Source organism: Rhinatrema bivittatum, chromosome 17 (genome assembly GCF_901001135.1).
Source record: "Rhinatrema bivittatum chromosome 17, aRhiBiv1.1, whole genome shotgun sequence".
Taxonomy (NCBI): Eukaryota; Metazoa; Chordata; class Amphibia; order Gymnophiona; family Rhinatrematidae; genus Rhinatrema; species Rhinatrema bivittatum.
In genome coordinates, this window is record NC_042631.1 from 49,078,274 (window position 1) to 49,100,582 (window position 22,309).

General features: G+C 44.6%; 1 protein-coding gene across 1 annotated transcript in view; it reads left to right on the plus strand.

The window, feature by feature from the left end:
• LOC115079440 overlaps positions 1 to 22,309 on the plus strand; it is a 135,627-nt gene that overhangs the window by 27,811 nt on the left and 85,507 nt on the right. Inside the window, exons 2-3 of the mRNA XM_029583038.1 lie at positions 11,668 to 11,698; positions 14,409 to 14,430. The gene's annotated coding sequence lies outside the window, so the exon portion shown is untranslated. The remainder of the gene's footprint in view (positions 1 to 11,667; positions 11,699 to 14,408; positions 14,431 to 22,309) is intronic.

Genomic DNA, 22,309 nt, shown 5'->3' on the forward strand with positions numbered 1-22,309 from the left:
ATACCTACAACTGAACTGAAAAAATCAGCTAGCACAGTCACCCATATGCTGACTAAAATCATAAACCTATCCCTAGAAGAAGGAACAATGCCAGATATACTGAAAGGAGCAATAATAAAACCAATAATTAAGAAAAAAAAACAATGATCCCCTCATCCTAAACAACTATAGACCAGTATCAAATCTTCCTTTAATAGCTAAACTATTTATTTATTTTTTTATTTAAAGCTTTTTCTATACCGTTGTTAAGGTGGGTACCGTCACAACAGTTTACATAAAGGCACATAAAGTAATGCTATTGTAATCTTACATTTTACATGGGTGCCATACGGTTCGGTAACAATTTTTAAGCAAGATTAATTATTAAATGAGGTTGAAAAAACATGTCTAGTTCAATTCTATAGCAGTTTGAGTACAGGAGTCTTTCTCTAATTGTAGCTTTATCCTTTACTGCAAAGTTCACTTAAAAACTACACACTTTGTGATTACTGTTGTGTGGTTGGGTGCTTCTTGTTCGTACCATGCATTTCCCTGGTTTCCATTCTCCCTTCTCTTTTTGAAAAGCTTGTTTAAAGAGCCAGGTTTTTAGGTTTTTCCTAAATGTTTTGTTTTCTCTTTGTAATCTTAACTCCAAGGGCCTGGAGTTCCATAGTATGGGACTAATTGAAAAAACAGTACAGAAACAACTAGCTGAACACCTGGATAACAATAACATACTGTATCCTTCTCAACACGGTTTTCGAAAACACTACAGCACTGAGACTCTGCTCCTCTCTCTAACAGATAACATTCTAAGAGGCTTTGACAGTGGTAAACACTACATTCTACTAATGCTTGACCTATCTGCAGCCTTTGACACAGTAAACCATAAAATACTACTAAATAGACTGGAAGAAATCGGATTACATGACCTAACTTTAAAATGATTCAGATCATATCTAAAAAACAGGTTTTTCCAAGTTCAGATCAACAACACATTATCAGAAAAAATGAATCTCAAAACAGGAGTTCCACAGGGATCAGCCCTATCTGCGACCCTTTTTAACATATACATGCTGCCATTATGCCACTTACTTGCAGGGCTAGGAATTATCCACTACATTTACGCCGACGACATTCAACTAATTCTACCCATAGAGGACACTCTAGAGAAAACATTAAACCTAGCCAACATGTACCTAAACATTATAAAATAACTACTGACACAAATGGAACTTGTAATTAATATTGATAAAACAGAATTTCTTCACTTAGAACGAATAAATTCTGAAATCAGTCAAACATCAATAATACTCAAAGACAACCAGAAAATTGAACTAGCAGAAAAAGTACGTAACCTGGGAATAATAATAGACCCTGAAATCAATCTGAAACAACACATATCACTAAAAGTAAGGGAAGGTTATACAAAACTCATAGTACTCAGAAAACTTAAACCACTACTAACTCAAAATGACTTCCGAACAATACTGCAGGCACTAATCTTCTCCAGCACAGATTACTGCAATGCCCTTATGCTAGGACTACCTAATACAACATTAAGACCACTGCAAATACTTCAGAACACAGCAGCTAGAATACTAACTGGAAAAAGAAGGAGGGACCATGTAACTGAAACCCTAGCAGAGTTACATTGGCTACCAATTGAACACAGAATTAAATACAAAACCCTATGTATCATTCACAAACTAATTTATGATGAGAAATCAGACTGGTTGAACACAGCATTACGGGTACACACTCCACACAGGAACCTCCGCTCAGCAAATAAAGCACTCCTAACCATTCCATCAGTTAAAACAGCAAGACTGACACAAGTGAGAGAAATAGTCCTATCACTAGCAGGACCCATAATCTGGAACACAATGCCTCCAGAGATCAGGCTACAAAGTGATCTCAAGACAGTCAAGAAAAACCTAAAAACATGGCTTTTTAAACAAGCATTTTACAAAGAGACAGGAGAATAGAGAGAAATATTTCAGGAAAAGACAGAAAGGCACCGACTGTTGCGATCCCCCCTGCTGCTGCGCTACAGGAGGTCTCTTACCTTCCTCCGGAGGCCGCTCTGAAGCCTGGGCCTCGCCTGTGTTCCATCCGGGACTTGCTCCAGGGCCTGAGAGGCCTAGCTGTGCCTGTGGCTTGCATGCCTCAGCGTTTGGACTTCCTGTTGGGCGACGCCCTTCCCTAGGGGCTGGCCCGCAGCTCTCTACCCCAGTTATAGGACCAGCGGTGGGCGGTCCTGGCAAGCTCCTCCCAGGGAGTTGCCTTCTACCTCCAGTATTTAAGGACTTTCTGTTCACTTGCAAAGGGCCTTAGGATCGGGCTCTACAGTTGTCTGTAACCTTGCTGATCCAGGTCCCCTGGTTTCGCCTATGCCTTGATGGGTTCCTGTCCTGTGTCCCTGCCTAGATGTATGCTCCTGTTCCTGCCAGCCGTAAGGACTTTGGATGTGAGTATCCTAGCATCGGAGTTCCTGTTCGCCTGGGTCTTCCCCGCACCCTCCTTCTCAGCGTGGTCCGCGACCAGCCTTCCTGGGCTGTATAGGGCGCGTCTGGGACAGGGTGGTCCGCGACTCAGTCCCACGGGTGGGCTGAGTAGGGCACCCTGATGGACAGTGCAATGTTTCTGTCCAGCCTTGTCTACAGTGTCTGCTTCAGCCCTTGCCCGGATGTCTTCCTGTCTCTGCCTTGACTTACGTCCTCATCTGGTTCCTGAGCCTTCTGTCCTGTTGGGCCCTGGAGTGGCCAACAGGAGGGATTCGTCCCACGGGCTCTTGAGCTTCTGCCAGCCGAGGGGGCTTCGGATGTGAGTATCCCAGCATCGGAGTTCCTGCTCGCCTGGATCCTGCCTGTGTCTCGCTTCAGCCCTAGTCCTGATGTCTCCGTCTTGCTTCAGCCTGCTTCTGCCCCGTCTGATGTCTTCTGTTTAAGGACTCTGTCTGCCCTCGCCTCTGTCCGGCCTGCTGCCCATTGCCATTCCCTGCGGCAGGTCCGAAAGGGCCGGGAACAGTCGGAGGACTGTTCATTAGTCAACTTCCCCGTGTTGGCTACCATGGGCATGCAGGTCTGGCTGAGGGTCGGACTCCCTGCTTCTGTTCCTGCCTGCCTGGCTCACCATGCCTGCTCAGCTCACTTCCCACGGTGTGGCTTGGGGCTCCTCCTTGAGTCCTGCCGTGGCCCAAGGGCTCACCACCACCTGCTTACGACGACCGCGCCCGCGCGCGCTCGTAACACCGACATACAGTCCTTAGGACTATACAGTAGATTAGTCTATGAACTCCACACCACAATAAACCATAACTATAATACTATGTGTAATAAAACTACCGGTGTAAGTACCTTGGTAAAATTGGTTATGAACTACTTCGCTAAATGACTATGTCTAATGATATATTGTAACTGAACCTTTGACGGCACCTGTTAGAATGTACTTTTACCTACATTAAATATGTGCCTACATGTAAACCGTTGCGACGGTATTTAACTTAGCAACGGTATAGAAAAGTTTTTAAATAAAATAAAAATGTAAATAAATAAATAAATACAAAGGGATTATCACTTCCTTTATTTTACTAGATATTCCTCTCTCTATGCAGCCCAGCATTCTTCTAGCTTTAGCTAACAGCTTGTCACATTGCTTCACCATCTTTAGATCGCTAGACACTATCACCCCAAGGTCTCTCTCCTGTTCTGTGCACAGCAGTGCTTCACTCCCTATCTCATACAGTTCCTTCGAATTACTATGTCCCAGATGCATGACTGCACTTCTTGGCATTAAATCCCAGATGCCATATCTTTGAACACTCTTCAAGCTTCCTTAAATCACGTCTCATTCTCTCCACTCCTTCCGGCATGTCAACTCTGTTGCAGATCTTAGTATCATCCACAAATAGACAAACTTTACCTTCTAACCCTTCCGCAATGTCACTCACAAAGATGTTGAACAGAACCGCTCTCAACACTGATCCCTGCGGCACTCCACTTAACACCGTTCTCTCTTCAGAGTAGGTTCCATTTACCATCCCACTCTGTCTTCTATCTGTCAACCAGTTTGTAATCCATGCTACCACCTTAGCACTCACTCCCAAGCTTCTCATTTTGTTCACGAGTCTTCTATGCGGGATGTATCAAAGGCTTTACTAAAATCCAAGTAAATCACATCAAGCGCTCTTCCCTGATCCAATTCTCTAGTTACCCAATCAAAGAAATCAATCACATTTGTCTGACAGGACCTACCCCTGGTGAATCCGTGCGGATGCGGATCGAGCAAGCCACCATATTGTAGGTAGTTTACTATCCTTTCTTTCAGCAGAGTCTCCATTAATTTTCCCGCCACTGAAGTGAGGCTAACTGTTATGACCATCGCTGCTCGACATCTCCACTCCGCCCTCCTCACCTCTTTGGCGACTCCCTCTTGCTCAAGTGGAAGGTTGGCCACCGCAGCGTCTCTCTGCCGTCTCCCTCCGGCATCCCCGGAGCGGCTCGATGCTGCGATCCACCATGATTCACAAGGGCCTAAGGGCATGCGTGCGGCGCGGCCCCGACTGATGTACCAGCAGTGGCGCGAACCTCAGGGGTGTCCCGCTGAGATTATTTATTTATTTTTAATTTTTATATACCGGAATTCCTGTATGCAATACAAATCAATCCGGTTTACAATTAACAAAAAGGTTGCCCTGGTCTGGGAGGTTAGACTGGGGTTTTTTACATAGAACATTGAACAATTTTACATAGAACATTGAACAATAACAATCAACCAATGAACATTTTTACAAGGAACAATGAAAGTATCAATAATAATTAACAAATAATAAATAACCTTGTTCGTGTTTTGAATAGTATGTGTGTGTTCCCCATTTTTTACAATGGACTTTAGTAGCGTATATCGACTGCAGTAAATGGTTATATAATATGTCCTCTGTTAAATGACTGTTAAATAGGCATTGCGAATAAGCAAGTACGTGTAAGAAATTAAGTGTCAAGCTATTCGTGACACCCTACAATGGTTGGATCTGAAATTCAGGAGGAGGTGCTTAGTTATACTCTGTGAATTCGAATGCTTGCCTGAAGAGCCAGGTTTTTAACCTTTTTTTGAATTCTGGTAGATTGGGTTCGAGTCGTAGGTCTGGTGGGAGCGCATTCCATTGGTGTGGTCCTGCCGTGGAGAGTGCTCTTTTTCTTAGTGTTGATTTGGCAGGAGCTGCGACTAATGTGCCTTTGTAGGCGCTTCTGATGGGTCTGGTAGATAAGTGTGGCTGAAGTTGAATTTGTAGAGATATAGGTGCGGCGTTATGGATTGCTTTGTGAATGATGGTTAAGGTTTTATATAGGATTCTCTGTTTGATGGGTAGCCAATGGAGGTTGCTCAAGATGGGGGTAATATGGTCTCTTCTATTAGTGTTAGTTAGGATTCTGGCTGCGGCATTTTGTACCATCTGTAGGGGTTTGATGCTGTTAGAGGGGAGGCCAAGTAAGATTGAGTTGCAGTAATCAAGTTTCGAAAAAATAATGGATTGAAGAACGAGGTGAAAGTCATTGAAGTGAAGGAGTGGCTTTAGTTTCTTTAGGACCTGTAGTTTAAAGAAGCAATCCCTGGTGGTTGTGTTAATGAATTTTTTTAGGTTAAGTTGGTTGTCAAGCCATGCTCCTAGATTCCTGACGTCTGCAGAGAGCTCCATGTTTTGTGCTAAGCTGTGTGCGTGGGTGTTCGGTTTGTGAGATATCAGTAGCAACTCTGTTTTGCTGGAGTTTAGAATTATGTTCATGCTGGAGAGTAGATGTTTAATTGGTTGAAGACAATTCTCCCAGTAGGCGAAGGTTTTTTGAATAGATTCTGTGATGGGGATGAGGATCTGGATGTCATCTGCATAGAGGTAATGAGTAAGCTTGAGTTGTGATAGGAGATGGCAGAGTGGGAGGAGGTAAATGTTGAACAGGGTGGGAGAGAGGGATGAACCTTGTGGTACACCTTGGTCTGATAGGATGGGGTCAGATTCCTTGTTGTTAATTCTGACCTTGTAAAACCTGTTTGATAGGAATGATTTGAACCAACTGAGAGCTGTGCCTTTGATTCCTATGTTTGATAACGTCATCAGTACTGGATATATAGTCTTAGAATTCGCTAACTAATCGAGTTAGCAAGGAATTGAATAGGAGTTGGTTACGGACCATTTTTGCTCTCTCCAAGCTACTCTGCCTCCTCGGACTTACCAGGGGTACCCGCTCCTCGGGGGCCTCGCTCTCTCTTTGGTTTTCAGGTCACAGTCAGGAACCGGCACTCACTCTTCGAGGGCCCATGTTCCCGGACTAGTTGCTGAATACCCTTTCTGCCTGGAAGTCATCGCTGCCTACTACACCAGTGAGTTATCTTCTCTCTCTCAGAGCTTTCCCTGGAACCAGGTACTCGCTCCTTGAGGGCCTAACTATTCCAACACCTGGACTACTTCTAGAGACTATTGTGTGAGTGTTACCATCAAGACTCTGCTCCTGAACTCTGCAGACCCTGCCTACTCACTATATTCAGTTTCTCTACAGCTCAGTTATCCAGGATTGCTGTTCTAGTACCTGAGGGATTATAGCCCTGCCGGGCACTTCCAGTTCACTACTGCCATCTCTGGTGGTTCAATATACTGTTTAATAAAAGAACTAGTGTGTTTCTGTCTCCATACTCTGAGCCTGACCGGTGGTCCCTCTCGGGATCTTCCCCCAGGGGCGTGGTCATCTGCCACCGGCTCAAGGATCCACCCACAACTACCTCAAACACCAATACTAACTGGCCTGTAATTTCTAGCCTCCTCTCGGCTCCCACTGTTGTGAAGTGGGACCACCCACTGCTCTTCTCAGTCACTCGGCACACTCCCATTTCCGGATTCTATTGAACAGGTAACTTGGCGGACCCCTCCCCCCCCCCCCCCCCCAGCAGATCTCTGAGCTCCCTAAGATTACTCGGATGAATCTCATCAGACCCCATGGCTTTGTCCACTTTCAATTTTCCTAGCTCTTCTCATGCATTCACTTCCATAAACAGGGTTTCATCAAATCTACCCCCATTGACAGCCTTTATTAACCAAGCAAGGTCTTTCCCCAGGGTCTTCCTTACGTGAAACACCAAACTGAAGTATTTGTTTAATATTTCTGCCTTTTCTAGGTCTCTTTCTACATATTGATCCTTTTCACCTTTCAGGTTTCACTATGCCATTTGGACCTTTTCTCCTTTCTCTGATATATTTGAAAAAATGTTTTGTCACCCTCTCTTACCTTCTTTGGCAATCTTTTCTTCCGCTAGACATTTTGCTTTCCTGATTACTTTCTTTTTTTTTTTTTAATTTTTTTTATTGAATTTTTATCATAATTACAGGTAAATTTAAAGCAAATACAATAGGAGTTATAATTTTACATTCAAAGAAAAGAAATAAGTTTAATTTCCTAAATTTACTTTCTCTTCTCCTATGTAATATTAAAGAATATAGAGATTCCAAGACAAAATATATAAGCGGAATCTTAAAAAAGCAAAGAAAAATATAAGCAATTGAGAGGCTGTCCAAGATTACAATTTTCTCTTATACAGTAATCCAAAATGCATTTTAACCAGGACATACCGAAGGGCCTGCATCTAAAAAGGAACATAATTGTTCAGGATCAAAGTATACATATTTCACACCCTGCATATTCGTTAAACATTGACATGGAAATCTAAGATTAAACTTACACCCAAACCCAGTATTTCGGTACGCATAGAAAAACATTTTTTCCTTCGTTCCTGCGTAGCACATGTAATGTCTGGGAAAACCCAGATGGATTGGCCAAAACACTGGGATTTTCTATGGCGGGAAAAAGCTTTAAGAATCATGTCCCTATCCTGGGCAAAAATGCATTGTAGAAATAAAGTTCCACGTCTAGTTATCTTTGTTTCTAAGGATGTTTCCAAAAACTGTGTCAAATCCAATTCAGGTTCAGACATCTGATAAGATTTATCCAATCCAGTAGATTTTATCATGTAAACTTTAGCTATGGTAGGCATCACTTCTTCAGGAATTTACAGCACTTCCATAATATATTTTTAAAGAATTTCCAAAGGAGATATCAATTTTGAGATTGGAAAATTTAGGATACGTAGGTTTTGGTAGCAAATGGAATTTTCTCTGTTTTCCAATTCACGTTGTTGTAAAAGATCCGACAACTGTTCTTGATTTTGTTGCAAAAGAGTGACTTGAGAATCCAAAGCTGCAATTTTCTGAGTAATTGAATGAATATTCAGTTCCATAGATTGAAATTTACCAGTTAAAATAGAAGTAACATCTATCAATGAAGAAATAGACTTTTCCAGCACAGTTATTGCAACCCAAATAGAGTCCATAATAATTTCAGTAGGTTTAGGAATAGCAGTGCATAGCAAATTAAACACAGTACCTTGGTTTTCCTGCTGCCTTTTCGATTCTCCGGATGTTTCTACGTTCCCTCTGGGAGTAGAGGCCCTTACTGCCAAGGGAGCTGTTACTTCTGCTTCCTGTGCTAGGCCCTCCAGAAACCCCAAGGCTCCAGGTCCAGAGATATAACCATGAGTTGGCTCAGTCCTGCCTGCAACGAGAGATATCACTCCATCTCCCGTTGTTCTGGTCATGGTCACAAAAACCTCCACCTCAGGAGGTAATAGGGGGAACAGAGGGGTGGAGCTCTGGGGCTAAGAGTAACCTGCATGTCCGGCGACCATTCCATCCACTTTTCTGGACTCGACGCCAAGGACGCCCTCGGAGTATAGATATCCTTGACCGTGAGAAGAAACCCCTCGATGGTAGGTTTCGAAGCATCTGGGACTGGGGTAGTTACCTCCTAGTTCCCTGATCTTTGCCTTTCTTTTAGTGTGTGGCTTAGCAAATGAAGAAAAAGTTTGAGGCAACATTGGGGCTCTGCTTTCCCATGCCTCTCAGTCGGCAGCCATCTTGGAAAATCTCCCTTTCCTAATTACTTTCTTTGTCTCTCAGTTTAACCAGATAATCTTCCCTATGTTCCTCTTTTTGGGATCCTTTATGTTTCTCGAATGCTGTTCTTTTTATTTTTATTTTATCAGCCACTTCTTTTGAGAACCAGAAAGGGTTCCTATTTCTCTTGCTTTTGTTTACTTTTCTAACATAAAGATTAATTGCCTTTTTGATCGCTCCTTTTAGTTTGGCCCACAGTTGTTCCACCTCTCCCATTTTCTCCCAGTCTTCAAGTTCCATCTCCAGGAATTTTATTAATTCAGCAAAGTCTTTATTTTTGAAGTTCAAAACTCGGGTCTTTATGTGACTTCTCCATATCCTATTTACAATATCAAACCATACCGTTTGATGACCACTGGTGCTAAGGTGGGCCCCCACCCAAACATTTGAGATACTATCCCCATTTGTGAGCACTAAGTCAAGAATAGCTCCCTCCCTCGTAGGTTCCATTACCATTTGTTTGAACAGAGCCCCTTGCAGGGCATCCACTATCTCCCTACTTCTGTTAGATTCCGCAAAAGGTGTCCTCTAGTCTACGTCCAGCAGATTAAAATCTCCAAAAATCACACATCTTCCTTCCTTCTCACCTTTTATATGTCTTCAATCAGCTCTCTGTCTAGTTCTTCCATTTGAGTCGGAGGTCTGTAAACCACTCCGGTAAAAATGGATACACGGCCTCTTTTTTTTTAGGATGGCTCATAACGCTTATTCTCTACCCCCTATTCCTTGCAGTTTAGTTGCTTGGATATTGTTTTTGACATATAGAGCTAATCCTCCCCCTTTTCTGTCCTCTCTGTCCTTCCTTAACAATTTATAGCCCGGTATGGTCGTATCCCAATCATGAGAATCTGTGAACCATGTCTCTGTAACAGCAGCAATGTCCAAGTCCGCCTCCACCATTAGGGCTTGCAGGACTGGGATTTTATTGCCCAGACTACTAGCAGTTGGGCTTATAGCTCTCCAGTTTCTCTTGTTCTGTTTACTGCTTTTCTTGGACTGGTTTTTTGCCTTATTCAGCTGACTTTTGTTGTCCCTTTCATCCTTCTCCTTTGTTGTTGGTTTTGTTTTTTGTTGTTGGGGGGTGATGCTCCACTATCCTCCTGCCACCCCCGTCATTTAGTTTAAATGCCTTATGGTATAGGATTTGAATTTATCCCTTAGTATCCTTTTACCTGCCACAGACAGATGTAAGCTATCTTTGACATAGAGACATTTTCTATTCCATAAATTGCCCCAGCCTCCAATATATCCAAATCTTTGATCCTTGCACCAAGGTTTGAGCCAGGTATTGGATTTATGTATATTGCTTAGTCTCTCGTCCCCCTTTCCATGAACAGGTAAAACTTCTGAAAAGGCAATAGTCTTTGCCGTGTGACTAATCTGCTTCGCCAGAGACTGGAAGTCTCTCTGTACCGCTTGGATGCTGTTTCTAGCAAGGTCATTAGTTCCAGATGGATGATAATATCAACGTCATAGTCCTTGCCTTCTTCTTTGATCACATTGACTATCTGAATAGTGTTTCTACTGACCGAACATCCCGGAAAGCTTTTAACTATTGTGTTCCCCTTGAAAAGAGTTCTCCAATTAGTGTCTCTGATGATTGAGTCTCCCAGCACAATGAGCTTGGTCTGATGGTTATTGTTTGTATTCTGGAGTTTTTGCGTGCACTGGATTTCTTCCTTCTTGTCAAATACCTCTTCAATCTCCATTGCTTTAGCTTCTTCATTACGTAGTACAGAGAAGGCATTTTGTATTTGTGTCACTTGAGAGGGTGTGTCTCCTCATTGCAGGTCTCACTCTGCCAGAGCCCACAGTAATCCATTTGTTCCTGGGTTGCTGTATGCTACTTGGCAAAAAAGTTAAATTACACAGTTCCCAGAGGATAATTAATTCCTTGTTGTGTTGTGATTTTGAAAAACTGCAAGCCACGCTGGTAGTGCATCTTAAACACAACTGCATTTCAGGACAATTTTACCAGATTTCCTCTATAGAATGATGCTGTTCTAGGCAGTTGAGATTATAGGTGCTGATTTAGTTAAGATATTCTGTCAGTCTGACCTGCAGCTTTTCTTAGTTTTACCAACATCCATCAAAGGACAAGGGCAAAAGAAAAATTAAAATTAGTCACTGAATTAAAATGTATAATGATATTAAAACATGGTATTGTAACGCAGTGTCTATACATAATTCCCAAAAAAAGGAGTGTGACCTAATAAAGAGTTCAGAGTAGATGAAATTAGACTTGCAAAATATGATCTATCTGCCTCTCTTCATTATTTAAAAAAAAGCAATCTCTGAAAAAGCAAACTGCATTATAAACTAAAAATTACCTTGACATGCACAAAGCAAAGAAAAACATCATCTGTCGGGGCCATTTTCCTGCTCGGAATGAGCGGGGCAGAATAGGGTACCTGCATCTAATTGGATTGGTGGGGACAGACCTTGAGGGGGGGGGGAACGGGACATCATGGCTTGGAGCACCTTGGCTGTTCTCGGGGGGGGGGAGGCATAAATCATAATAGTAAAATCATATTCACAAAAGAATAAATATTTCAAACCAGTTAATGAATAAAATATCCAAAATTTTCTAAACACCAATAAAATAAATGTGGTTAACTTTTCATTTTAACTGCTGGCAGATAATTCACAGAAGCAGTCGGAATATTTATTCTCTCTTCTTTTCTTTCTAGGAACTCAAAATCAGCTGTCTTAGAAGATTATGTAGGTATTCAATGATTCCTTGTAACCACATTCATAACTATTTTCGTTTATTTGGAGTCAAAAACGTTTTCTGATAACTTAGACACTCATGGTAGAAAGGTGAGCAGAGACAGTAAGGAAGAAAAAGGAGGGATAAGAAAGAAGAGACTTAGTTTTGTGTCTCTGCATATGTGAATATGTCGGTATAAGTATATTTTATGTGTATTTGTAGTCTTTTTTTTCTGCCTGTCTGTATGCAAGTGTCTCTCATTCATGACTCCTCTGCCTTGATTTAAACTGCTAGCTCTGCCTATCTCACAAGACCTATCGAGGTTCAGAAGGAAAGAATACAAAGGAGAAAGAGATGAAAGGGGAGACAGAAAGAAGAAGAAAGGAAATAGGAAGCAGGCCCAGTGCTAGCTTTTTTGCTGCTCTGTGCGAACAATTACTGTACTGCCCCCCCCCCCCCCCCCCCCAGATTCATTCAGTCTCTGTCCCGGGTCAAAAAAAGCACAGTTTTCTCCAGCAATCTATATTTTTAAAAACTGACACCCGCTTCCACCGCCCACAGAACCCATGGTCAAGGGAAGGGCCTGAGGTACAAATGGAATTACCATTGCAATACTGTAAACCTCCAACTGCCTGCACTCAAACAGTAACAACCTTATCTATGAAAAGGTTACACCAGGCCCTAGAACACCAATATACCTCCTATTAGGAATCCAGAACAAGCCAGACCGCTACAGATCCCTACAGAGAAATTGCATGCCAGCAAAACACCTTACCTCAGTCAGATATGCAGAACACGGAGAGACCCTGACCAAATACAGAATAAAGGGACCAGAAATTATAACTAGAAATGTACTGAGAAGAACTGAACTGGAACCCACAACAAGCCAGCTTCTACATGCAGAGCAACAATGGAAAACAGAAACTTTACCATTCTTCATAAAACATTAAATAATAAAATAAAAAATATATATAACATCAATCATAATAGTAAAATCATATTCATAAAATGAATAAATATTTCAAACCAGTTAATGAATAAAAAAATATCCAAAATTTTCTAAACCCCAATAAAATAATTCAAAGCATCTGATGAATAAAAAAATCCAATAATTAAAAAATGTTCTAATATTTCCTAAACAATAAAATATTTCAAAACGCAGAAACATCAAATTATACTCAATAATTTAAACTAATAAGTGTTAATAAATCTCCTGCTCGCCATATCTGGGATCTTTTGATTTCCAATAACCCTGAGATTGTCATGGATTGGGGGAGTTAAGACTGCACAAACTTTACTTTTTCTCTCTCTCACACAAACAATGGTATATTCATTCTCTCACACACTTCCTCTTTCATATATATGCCTATGCTCTCACATACACTCTCTTTCTCACATACATAGGCTCTCTCTCCCTCACAGATATGCAACACATAGGCTCTCACAGGCCCACAAACACACATATGCACACAGGTTCTCACAGACATACACACACAGGCTCTCACACAAGCACATGCATATGTGCACAAGCTCGCACACAGACACACATGCACACAGATTCTCACACAGACATACATGGCTTCCTCCTGACTTTGGGCCGTTGTGGGATGAGCTCTACCAAGGTCCCGCAGGCCTCCTCCTGACTTCAGGTCTTGGTGCGATAAGCTCAACCATGGCCCGCCGGCCTTCCTGAGTTGGGTGGGTAGCAGGGAAGCGGAAGCTGTGTGTGCCCATGCACAACTTTTCCCACAGGTACACACAACTTCTACTTCCCTGCCCCTGCAGATTAAAAGGAACATCACGGCCTCTACATATTTTCAGCCACTGGCAGGTTGAGCTCCGCCAGTGGCCCGCAGCCTCCCTTTGACCATCAGCTGATTGGATTTTGCCGGCGGCCGCAAAGCATCTCCTGCTGCTCCTGCCCCCCCAGGTGTGCTGCTCTGTGCAAAGGCTATGAGGGGGAAAGATCGAGGGGGATAATAGAATGATAAAAGGGACAGAGTCATGTTGGGTTAGGGAGGGAAAAAAGGATGTGAGAAGGATGGGGGCTAGAAGAAGAGAGAAAGGAGGGGATGAAAGAGATTGGAGAGCACAGTGAGAGGAGGTTAATATCTGACCATACTGACATTTGTGTGCAGTCCCACATTGAGGTGGACCTGCACCATATTAGAAGACCCTACAGCAGTAGTCATTCGTAATAACCTGATGATGCAGGCCCCTAACAATCAACACAGTATTAATCAGTACTCAGTAGGCAGACATGAATGAGTCAGCAGCATTCATCAATCAGGCGAAGACCCCAATTACTAAGAGCACCAGTCAGCAGCATTCAGGAAACAAGTACAGGTTTCTCAATGAGGATATCTCTAGCAATGTTCAACATGCAAGTGGAACCTAATGACTCAGCACAATACTGATCAGCATTCAGCAGGGAGGCATGGTAACGTCATCCCTCTCCACCTCCACCAAGCTAACATTTACAGAGTATGGAACCAAACCAGGAACTTGATACATTTGGTGGAGGAAAGGACAGAAGGAAGCTCAGGGGTTAGAAGACAGAAGATTTTATATAAAGCTAATTTCCAAGTGTTCTTCTACAAAGACAGAAGTGTATGGGGATGAGAGGGTGTATTTAAGCCATTAATCTTCAGCAAGATACTCATTTATACTAAAGCTTGCATTCTAAGGATTTATTTCAATGATGCTTTTTTTTCTTTACAGACTTACGGTTTAAGGATAAAAGGTATTGTATCTGTACCTTACTACATGCTGCTCTCTTGTGCCGGTTGGGTCTGTCTCTTCTGTTATTGATTCCTGCTCATATCGGGGAGCTCTTGCATTTTGCTCTTTCTAAGGTTAGGGAAGGGGGAAGTTGAGGAACTCTTTCCTCATGTAACTCCCAGGCTAATGTCGCATTATAGGACCCTCAGGGGGCTTCTGATGGTTCAAACTTTTGGTGGGGAGGACAGATTATCTCCAGGGTCTTTTGCCCATAGCAGTAATAATCACGCTGGAATCTAACACTAACAGTGGTTTCTAACTTACGGTAACTGTACTGGCAATTGAGTGAAAACTGATGAAATTGTTCCTTTACAGTTTATTATTCAATACAGGCCATTATTCTGTTGGTCTTTTTTCCAGTACTTCTGTGACTTTATAATTTAAGTTAATTTGTTATTGTATTGTTGATCCTTTTCAATTGTCGAAGAAGTTTTAAAGCTCCCTTCAAGACTTTATTGGATAGCTTCTTAAATCAAATGTAGGTGTAATAAGTTAAAGTGCCATATCTCATACTTTTATCCTGATATACTGAAATTATTTCATACTTTTTATCCATTCTCCTCAATGTCCTTAATGGTACCTGGAGGGAACCTTCCACTCTTTTCTTCAGTATTCAGATGATATCATAGTGGTTAACACCAGATGAGTGCTCCTGGTCTTTCCTGAAGCCCACATTCATCTCCTCCTAGGAATGAATGGTAACTCATTCCCTGCAGGACTTCTAAGAGTCCACTGGATCTCTCTCAGTGAGAGACTCCAAACGCCTTCATGATGTTACTTCTCTGAGTCCCTGGATGAATGAGAACTCAGATTGTAAAAATATAGTTAAGCTTGAAAATACAACCCAAAAGAGAGAAAGGTAGGGTGGATAAAACTTCCTTCCCAAATCAAAGTGGCATACACTTGACATGATTAAGGTTGGCAAAAGGCACCCTTTCTCCTGTTCCATTCTCAGGCCTCTTTCTGACAGGCCCAGGGGTACTTTACTAAAGGCAAATACAACAGAACCAGGATCATATACAGAGATATCCTGCTTCCTGTAAGGAATAACTAAAGATCCACCCAGCAAAATGGTGGCTATGAGTTTTATAGTCAAGGGTAGGGACGTAGCATCCATTATGCACAGTGGTGCACAGGCACCACCAACTGGAGAAAGGTGTGTGCCATGTACCACCAATTTTAGATACCTGTAACCAGGGGCGGATCTATAAAGAGGCAGGGTGCGGCGGCCGCTTCAGGTGGCAAACGTTTCGGAGCAGCAGCAAGCATCCCCCAAAATACCCTTGCAGTGGTCACCTCACCCTTCCTCTATATTCAGGATGCTAACACCAGCAGGGTTCTCATGCCCCGCTAGCAGGAAGACCGCGGTTTTGCAGAATGGGGTGCTGGTGAGGTTCCCTCTCCCCGCCAGCAAAGGACCCCAAGCTGCTGGATGATGCACTGGTTGGGGTTCCCTCTTCCTGCCAGCAAAAGACCCCGAGCCACTGGATGACATGCTGGTGGGTGTTCCCTCTCCCTATCCGCAAAGAACCTCACACTGCTGGATGACACACTGGCGGGTTCCCACTTTCTGCCAGCAAAAGACCCCTCAGCTGACACTGGATGATGCACTGGCAGGGTTCCCACTCTCTGCCAGCAAGAAGATGACCTGCACACACTGCTGGATGAAGTACTGTGCTTCCCGCTTGCAGAAAGATGACCTAGCGGTGGATCTCATTTCAGCATGGCAGAGAGCGAGGCTGCGTGTGTGACAGAGCTAGCCTGCATGTTTGTGGGAGAGGCAATTTGCTTGTGTTTGACAGAGGCAGCTTGCTTGTGTGTGTGTGTGTGTGTGTGTGTGTGTGTGTTTGTGTGAGGAACATCTTGCTTGTGTGTGTGTGAGGAGCAGCTTGCTTGTGTGTGTGGGGAGAGGCAGCATGCTTGTATGTATATAAGGAGCAGCTTGCTTGTATGTCTGTGTGTGAAAGAGAAAGGCAGCTTTCTTGTGTGCAAGAGAACCTATATATGTGTGAGAGAGGTTATGTGTATGTGTGGGACAGAGTGTGTATGCGTGTTTGTATGTGAGAGAGAGAGAGGATACAATTTGTGCACCTTCTCCCACCAATCCATGGCAAACTTAGGGTGACTGGAAATCAAAAGATCCCAGGTATGGAGTGGGGATTTTTCTTTTCTTATAGTTTCCAGCTCAGTTTTTCTTTGCACATTTCTATTTTTACTTTACAGTGTTTGTATTCTGTATTTGGTGAGGGTCCATCTGTGTTCTACATATAGGGGCAGATTTTAAAAGGTACGTGCACGGCCTACATTTGTGTGCGCTACCCGGCGCACACAAATGTACACCCGATTTTATAACATGCGCGCACAGCCGCGCGCATGTTATAAAATCAGGGGTCGGCGCGCGCAAGGGGGTGCACACTAGTGCACCTTGCGGGCGCCGAGCCCTCGGGGAGACCAGCTGGCTTTCCCCATTCCCCCCCACTTTCCCCTCCCCTCCCTTCCCCTACCTGTTCCGCCCCCAGCCTTTATTTCACAAGTTATGCCTGCCAGCCGACTGCCGGCGCGCGATCCTCCGGCCCAGCAGCCTGGTTGGCACATAGCAGTGCCAGTGAAAATAATGTACATGTTGTTGGGATATTTTTATCTCAGAAAACTATGAATGTCCTTTTTTTCTGTAAAATCTGTTATAAATGCGTAACTTTTTACTTATGTATGGGGAGGGCTGGGAGGAAGGCAGTAAAGTTCATCTAGGGCACCTAATACTCTTGCATCAGTCTGGAGACTCCGTCATACACAGGGGCAGGCTGTAGGGTTCCTGGGAGTGTGTAGCAGGTTTGCCAGCTTCCTAGAAATATTAGCACTATCTGCCACTCCTCTGGGAACTCCAACCCCAGCATTTCAAATCATCGAAAGGGCCAAGATGACCCCCCCCCCCCCCCCCCCCCTTGGCCCTCTCGATGATTTGACCTGTGTTGTGATTTGGGGAGTGGGGAGCACCATCTTTCCCCTCTCCTCAGGCAGCAAATTGCCTTGAGTCGCTCCTGCCCGTTGCTGCCGGGAGATCCCATCCTGCCTGGCGGCCAAACTGCAGGAGGGCTGCGCGACCGCTGGGAGATCCCAACCCACCCGGTGGCCAAAGTGAAAGCAGCCCTGTGGTTGCCACAGGATCGTACCAGGCTCGACAGCCGGAAGCCCCGGGGATCTTGGCCCAACTGGAGGAGAGGGAATGTGTATATGTAAGCATGAGAGAGAAGTAGCAAGGAGGCAGTGTGTGTGTGTGTGTGTGTGTGTGTGTGTGCTTGAGCCAGCTTGTGTGTGTATATTTGTCTGTCTGAGAGATAGGGAGCCGGTGTGCATGATTGTGTGTGTGTGTGTGTGTGTGTCTGTGCGTGCTTGAGAGAGAGGGAGTCAGTGTATGTGTGTGTGTGTTTGAGAAAGATGGAGCCAATGTGTGTGTGTGTGTGTGTATGTGCCTGAGAGCTAAGGATCCATGTGTGTGTGTCTGTGCCTGAGAGAGAGGGAGCCTATATGTGTGCCTGAGTGGGAGAGATCCAGTATGTATGTGTGTGCCTGAGAAAGAGAGAGCAAGCTAGCGTGTGTGTCTAAAAGAGATGGAGCCAGCATGTGTGCATGTCTGAGAGGGAGGGAGCCAGCATGTATAGGAGTATTTCTGAGCCTGTATGAGTTTTGAAAGTGTCTGTGTGAGCATGAGAATGAACATGTGTGCATATGAGAGAGGAGAAAGTTTGTGCACCTCCCTTCCCCTCCTACTAATCATGACAATTTCAGGGCCACTGGAAGTCAAAGTTTCCAAATATGGAGAGTGAGTGATTTTTTTTATTCTTATTGATTTTAATGAATCGGGTGTTATTTGATCCATATGATGTTATGAAATATTTTATTGCTATTTGGCAAATGTGAAAAAAATATAGATGTGTTTTAAATGATTGGATAATGTTCTGTGCATGAGTTGTTCTGAAATGATTATTGTTATTAGTATGGTTTTACCATTATAATTGATGTTTTAGATTTCTTGCTTTGTTGCTTGATGTTTTCTGAGGAATGGTGATGTTTCTGTTTTCCCATTGGTGCACTTTGTATGTACTTGTTGCGATTTCCAGTTCACACTTTGTCTGCATGCTTCTATTTATGGTCTCTTTATTCTGTATTTAGTAGAGATGTGAATCGTTTTCCATATCGTCTTAACGATAGAAATTGTGTGGCAGGGCAAGAAAATCGTGTTAGGCACGATTTTTTAGTTAAAAAATCGTTAAAAATCGTTTTTTCCGATTAGTGCGCACTAACTCGAGTTAGTGCGCACTAATCGGAAAAATGATACAATTTGACACTTTTCAGGTCAGTTAAGGTCAGTTTAGGAATGAATATGTATTCCTATTGGCTGCCCTCTTATTTATTCATGTTACCAAGCTTCCCACTGACAGTATATGGGGGATGGGAAATGGAAACAGTTGGTAGCTTGACAAAACAAGTAATGTGATCAATGTGACTAGAACTTGTGCCCTAACCCTGATACCAGGGGTATTGTGATCTTCCTGCACACAGTGCCCTATCCCTATTAATACCAGGAGTGTTGTGATCTTCCTGCACACAGTGCCCTATCCCTATTAATACCAGGAGTGTTGTGATCTTCCTGCACACAGTGCCCTAACCCTGGCACCAGGGGTGTTGTGATCTTCCTGCGCACAGTGCCCTATCCCTATTAATACCAGGAGTGTTGTGATCTTCCTGCACACAGTGCCCTAACCCTGGCACCAGGGGTGTTGTGATCTTCCTGCGCACAGTGCCCTATCCCTATTAATACCAGGAGTGTTGTGATCTTCCTGCACACAGTGCCCTAACCCTGGCACCAGGGGTGTTGGGATCTTCCTGCACACAGTGCCCTATCCCTATTAATACCAGGAGTGTTGTGATCTTCCTGCACACAGTGCCCTATCCCTGGCACCAGGGGTGTTGTGATCTTCATGTACACAGTGCCCTATCCCTATTAATACCAGGAGTGTTGTGATCTTCCTGCACACAGTGCCCTATCCCTAATACCAGGGGTGTTGTGATCTTCCTGCACACAGTGCCCTATTCCTGATACCGGGGGTGTTGGGATCTTCTTGCACACATCCCGGTATCAGGGATAGGGCACTGCATGCAGGAAGATCACAACACTCCTGGTATCAGGAATAGGGTACTGTGTGCAGGAAGATCACAACACCCCTGGTATTAGGGATAGGGCACTGCGTGCAGGAAGATCACAACACTCCTGGTATTAATAGGGATAGGGCACTGCATGCAGGAAGATCACAACACCCCTGGTATCAGAGATAGGGCACTGTGTGCAGGAAGATCACAATACCCCGGAGGAGTGAGGGTAAGGCAGCTCCCCCCTGTCTGTGAAGCCAGCCTCTCACTAGTAATGCAGGGAGAGAGCTGTCTCAGACTTCACCATCCTCCCCCCCCCCCCCTCACCCACACACCATTCACTAGCTGGGACATGGGGGAAGTCAGGAGTGAGGGTCAGGCAGCTCCCCCCTGTCTGTGAAGCCAGCCTCTCACTAGTAATGCAGGGAGGGAGCTGTCTCAGACTTCACCATCCTCCCCCCCCTCACCCACACACCATTCACTAGCTGGGACATGGGGGAAGTCAGGAGTGAGGGTCAGGCAGCTCCCCCCTGTCTGTGAAGCCAGCCTCTCACTAGTAATGCAGGGAGGGAGCTGTCTCAGACTTCACCATCCTCCCCCCCCCCCCCCTCACCCACACACCATTCACTAGCTGGGACATGGGGGAAGTCAGGAGTGAGGGTCAGGCAGCTCCCCCCTGTCTGTGAAGCCAGCCTCTCACTAGTAATGCAGGGAGGGAGCTGTCTCAGACTTCACCATCCTCCCCCCCCCCTCACCCACACACCATTCACTAGCTGGGACATGGGGGAAGTCAGGAGTGAGGGTCAGGCAGCTCCCCCCTGTCTGTGAAGCCAGCCTCTCACTAGTAATGCAGGGAGGGAGCTGTCTCAGACTTCACCATCCTCCCCCCCCCCCCCCTCACCCACACACCATTCACTAGCTGGGACATGGGGGAAGTCAGGAGTGAGGGTCAGGCAGCTCCCCCCTGTCTGTGAAGCCAGCCTCTCACTAGTAATGCAGGGAGGGAGCTGTCTCAGACTTCACCATCCTCCCCCCCCCCCCTCACCCACACACCATTCACTAGCTGGGACATGGGGGAAGTCAGGAGTGAGGGTCAGGCAGCTCCCCCCTGTCTGTGAAGCCAGCCTCTCACTAGTAATGCAGGGAGGGAGCTGTCTCAGACTGGTATCAGGGATAGGGCACTGAGTGCAGGAAGATCACAACACCCCTGGTATCAGGAATATGGCACAGGTTCTAGTCATATTGACTGATCACATTACTTTTTTTGTCAACTACCAACAGTTTTCATTTCCCATCCCCCCAACCATCACCTCAGTTGGAACCTTGGTAACATCAATAGATAAGAGGGCAGCCAGCCAATAGGAATACATATTCATTCCTAACTGACCTTTACTGACCTGGATAGTGTCAATAATTTGTATCATTTTCTGTTAGTGTTCCTGAGTTTCCATTTCCATTTCCCATCCCCCCAACCATCACCTCAGTGGGAACCTGGTTAACATCAATAGATAAGAGGGCAGCCAGCCAATAGGAACACATATTCATTCCTAACTGACCTTTACTGACCTGGAAAGTGTCAATTTGTATCATTTTCAGTTAGTGCGCACTAACACGATTTAACGATTTTTAACGATAAATCGTTAGAATTTCTATTGTATCGTGTTCTATAACGATTTAAGACGATATTAAAATTATCGGATGATAATTTTAATCGTTAAAAAACGATTCACATCCCTAGTATTTAGTGAGGGTCTGCCTGTGTTCTGCATGTGTGGGTTGAAGTATTCTGTGTAGTTTGGTTTGTTCTGTTTTCCTGATAAGTAGTATATTTGTGTTTTAAGGCCTGGTATATGTGCAGTGCTGCCTTTTCATAGGTAGGGCTGTAACTGAGTGCTGGCAGTTAGTGCTGTTTTGGAATGGGAGGTTTATTATATTGTAATTGTATTTTAGTTTGCTCATGGCTCTCTGAAGACCAAGCCTAGACCCAATATGTGTTACAGTAATCCTAATACCATATGTACCAGGTGTCTTTTTGGCTTTTATGCAGGATTTTCTAGTGGACACCACAGCAGTGCACGTAAATATAATATTAGGGTTGCCAACTTCCCAGTTTTGAATCAGACAGTCCAGTTTTCTGTTCACCTGTACAATGTCCAGTCAGAAGTACTGACCGGACACTAAAAATCTGTCTCCTGCCGCAGGCAGCTCCTTTCCCCTACAGCTCTGCATCATTTCCTGTCTACAGGCGAGATTAAGGCAGAATGAGCGGCATGAGCGTGGAGCTGCAGCCCTGCCCCATCTCCTCTTCCCGTGCTGTGATTGGCAGCTGTAGGGACCTCACCTGAGCACACGCTCCTTAGCCCCTGCTCTGCAGCCCTGCCCCATCTCCTCTTCCCGTGCTGTGATTGGCAGCTGTAGGGACCTCACCTGAGCACACGCTCCTTAGCGCTGCTCTGCAGCCCTGCCCCATCTCCTCTTCCCGTGCTGTGATTGGCAGCTGTAGGGACCTCACCTGAGCACACGCTCCTTAGCCCCTGCTCTGCAGCCCTGCCCCATCTCCTCTTCCCATGCTGTGATTGGCAGCTGTAGGGACCTCACCTGAGCACACGCTCCTTAGCCCCTGCTCTGCAGCCCTGCCCCATCTCCTCTTCCCGTGCTGTGATTGGCAGCTGTAGGGACCTCACCTGAGCACA